This window comes from Schistocerca gregaria, chromosome 8 (genome assembly GCF_023897955.1).
Source record: "Schistocerca gregaria isolate iqSchGreg1 chromosome 8, iqSchGreg1.2, whole genome shotgun sequence".
Lineage (NCBI taxonomy): Eukaryota > Metazoa > Arthropoda > Insecta > Orthoptera > Acrididae > Schistocerca > Schistocerca gregaria.
This window is the reverse complement of record NC_064927.1, coordinates 61,000,956-61,005,192: the sequence shown is the minus strand read 5'-3', so window position 1 is coordinate 61,005,192 and position 4,237 is coordinate 61,000,956.

The following is a 4,237-nucleotide window of genomic DNA, read 5'->3' as shown; positions in this document are numbered from 1 at the left end:
GTCAATATGCAAAGTATGTGAGTGCAAAATAGCAAAGTACCTACTTTTAGAAGTGATTCAATTTCAAAATAAACAAATGCTCATCAAAGGGTGTGGCGGAAAAAAACCTATAGTTACAAGTTTCATGTCAGCAGTACACTACCATTCATGTTGTTTTACCGAATTTTGTGTAAGAGTGCTACAGATGTTTACTTTGTTAATAGACTAGTACATTATGTACATGCAAGTGATTGTGTTGAGTATAGGTGGTACATGTCACACAGTACAATGTATCTGTATAAGTGTTTTCATGTATTGACAGGACATCATTCTCTGCCATTTTACCCATTGGCTCAGTGTTATTAGTTCATGGATATCTTTTACCTTCATCAGAAAATACACTGAAGCGCCAAAACACTGTTATAGGTATGCACATTCAAATACAGAAATATGTAAACAGGCAGTATAGGCCATTGCAGTTGGCAACTCCTATATAAGACAACAAGTGACTGGCACAGTTGTTAGATCGATTACTGCTGTTACAATGGCAACTTATCAATATTTAAGTAAGTTTGAACGTGGTGTTACAAGTGGCGCATGGGCTATGGGACACAGCATACTGAGGTACCGATGAAGTGGGGATTTTCTCATATGGCCGTTTCACGAGTGTACTGTGAATATCAGCAATCTGGTGAAACATAAAATCACTGACATCGCTGCGCCCGGAAAAAGATCCTGCAAGAATGAGACAAATGACAACTGTAGAGAATCGTTCAACATGAGAGAAGTGCAACCCATCCACAAATTGCTGCAGATTTCAGTGTTGGGCCATATACAAGCATACCAACCATTCAACGAAAATCATCGATGTGTGCTTCTGGAGCTGAAGGCCATCTTGTGTACCTTTGATGACTGCACAACAAAAGTTTACTCCTCGCCAGGGCCTGTCAACACCGACACTGGACTGTTGATGGCCCCGTTTCAAATTGTATCAAGCAGATGGACGTCTACGGGCATGGAGACAACCTCATGATTCCATGGATCCTGCATGTCAGCAGGGGACTGTGCAAGCTGGTGGAGGCTCTGTAGTGATGTGGGGCACGTGCAGTTGGAGTGATAATGGAACCCTGATACATCTAGATATGTAAGCATCCTGCCTGATCACCTGCATCCATTCATTGCTGTTGTGCATTCTGACAGACTTGGGCAATTCCAACAGAATGATGCGACACCCCACACGTCCAGGATCACTCTTCTGAGTTTAAACACTTCCGTTGGCCACCAAACTCTCCAGATATGACTGTTATTATGCATATCTGAGATGTCTTGCAACGTGCTGTTCAGAAGAGATCTCCATCCCCTCATACTCTTACGGATTTGTGGACAGCCCTTCAGGATTCATGGTGTCACATGTCTCAAGCACTATTTCATACATTAGTCGAGTCCATGCCACGTCGTGCTGGAAGAAAGAGCAGAGATCGAAAAATACCTTTATTGTTTCTTAACTGTGCTAATCTTATCAGGATCTTGTTAGGATATTACATGGACTACAAAATTGATTTTCTCTCTTGCAAACTTAGATTTTTGTAATTTGCCGTTTCTCCTGCTTGTGAGAAAATCTTTACTGTTTTCTCTAGAATGTGCAAATGCCCATCCCAAGTATTTGTTGCTATGTCATCAACATACAGTGCTGAACTTTCTAGCAGTTATGGACCTAGTACAGCGTCTAAAACAGTGATGAACACTCCAGAATTAACATTAAGTTGAAAAGCTAGGACACAAAACATAAATTATGGTGCCATAGGTAAAGGCCATATGTTTTCTAGATACTGGTGTTGGTTTTACGTGCCAATATGAACTTTTTAAATCAGTACCTGTAAGATGTTTGACACCATGGAACTTTTGTAACTCCTGATCAAGCTTTTCAGCTGTTGTACAATTACGCATGTCAAAAAAAGTTTTGCATCACCCCAGTTCCCAGAACTTCTGAAGATAGTCGTTGACTCTGGATATTACCTCACAGACACATTACCTTTGATTGTTCGGAGATGTCACTAAACCCACCCATAGATGTAAACAACCATACATGAGCAGAGCCTATTAGGCGGACGGGGTCCGTCAGCCAATCAGTTCCAGTCATTCCACCAGGCAGGAGGTACACATCTCGTGTTGTCTGTAGTTCAACCATGCCTAGACGGTTGTTCGATAGCATCGGCATTGTTACTTTGTGACAGGAAGGGCTCTCAACAAGGGAAGTGTATCAGAATGAACCAAACCGTTGGTGTTCGGACATGGAGGAGATACAGAGAGACAGGAACAGTCGGTGAAATGCCTCGCTCAAGTAGCCCACGGGCTACTGCTGCAGCGGATGACTGCTACCTAGGGATTATGGCTCATAGGAACCCTGATAGCAACGCCACCATGTTGAATAATGCTTTTCGTGCAGTCACAGGATGTCGTGTTGCGACTCAAACTGTGCGCAATACGTTGCATGATGCTCAACTTCACTCCCAACGTCCATGGTGAGGTCCATATTTGCAACCACGGCACCATGCAACGCAGTAACAACATGCCGAATGGACCGCTCAGGATTGCCATCACGGTCTCTTCACCAATGAGTGCTGCATACGTCTTCTGCCAGACAATCGTCGGAGACGTGTTTGGAGGCAACCTGGTCAGGCGCAACGCCTTAGACAAACTGTCCAGAGAGTGCAGCAAGGTGGAGGTTCCCTGCTGTTTTGGGGTGGCATTATGTGGGGCCGACATACGCCGCTGGTGATCATGGAAGGCGCCGTAACCGCTGTACGATACGTGAATGCCATCCTCTGACCGATAGTGAAACCATATCGGCAGCATACTGGCGAGGAATTCGTCTTCATGGACGACAATTCGCGACCCCATCGTGCTCATCTCGTTAATGACTTCCTTCAGCATAACGACATAGCTCGACAACAGTGGCCAGTATGTTATCCAGGCTCGAAACCTATCGAACATGCCAGGGATAGATTGAAAAGGGTTGTTTATGGGCGACGTGACCCACTAACCACTCTGAGGGATCTACGCCGAATCGCCGTTGAGGAGTGGGAAAATCTGGACCAACAGTGCCCTGATGAACTTGTGGATAGTATGCCACGATGAATACAGGCATGCATCAATGCAAGAGGACGTGCTACTGGGTATTAGAGGTACTGGTGTGTACAGCAATCTGGACCACCCCCCCTCTGAAGGTCTCGTTGTATGGTAGTACAACATGCAATGTGTGGTTTTCATGGGCAATAAAAAGGGCAGAAATGATGTCTATGTTGATCTTTATTCCAATTTTCTGCACAGGTTCCGGAACTCTCGGAACCGAGGTGATGCAAAACTATTTTTGGGGTGTGTATAACATACGTTGTTGTTTCTTTGTAGCTACTGTAGATCCAATCACTTTATTGCTTATAAGTTCCTTTCAGTCTGATATTCCATCTTTCTTTACATGGTGGGTAACGTTATGACTGGCATCATTGGTTAAGAATTATATGTGATGGTTCTGGGAGTAAATGCGATGATGTAACTTTAATCTGTCAGTTACTTCAATATTTTCGCTATTGTCTGTCAAGAAACATTTTCCTAAGGAGACATCAAATATGTATCTGTCTCTCAAAAAATCTAGGTCCTTCAGGCAGTAAGTAACTAAATGATCAATTACTATGTTTGGCCATTCTATCACTCCAGTCCCCAGCTTTTCACAAAAACCAGCATCCTAATCCCACAGGACGTAACGCCAACTGCTTTTACGATTTCTTGTTTGTGAACAGGAAAATTTGGAACGAGGCCTAACTCCTTTATCGTCTTATAGAATTTGTATGGTATAGCATTTCTCTAAAAGAATTGCAGTTTGACCACCCACCCACGATAGCTTGCACTGCGGCATTTATCACTACGCTTTGACGCCGATCTTGACGTTTGGTATTCATGAGAGCTTCTGTCTCCTGCAACTCGTGAACTTGTATTTCAACATTGGCGAAGAGACCTCCTCCCTCCGCGAAAGGTCCACTGTCCGTGTCTCTTGTACCACTAGCTATCAAAAATTATGCAAAATTGTGATATTAATGAACAATAGCTCACACACTATAAAGGAAAAGTCTACTTCTATATATTTATCACAAATTAACATCGCAAAATTAGCGGCGACGATCTTATTTATTTTGATGTTAGCCAAAGATCCTTTAAAAATGTGTAATCAGGTTTCGCGCTCAAAACACTAACGAATAACATC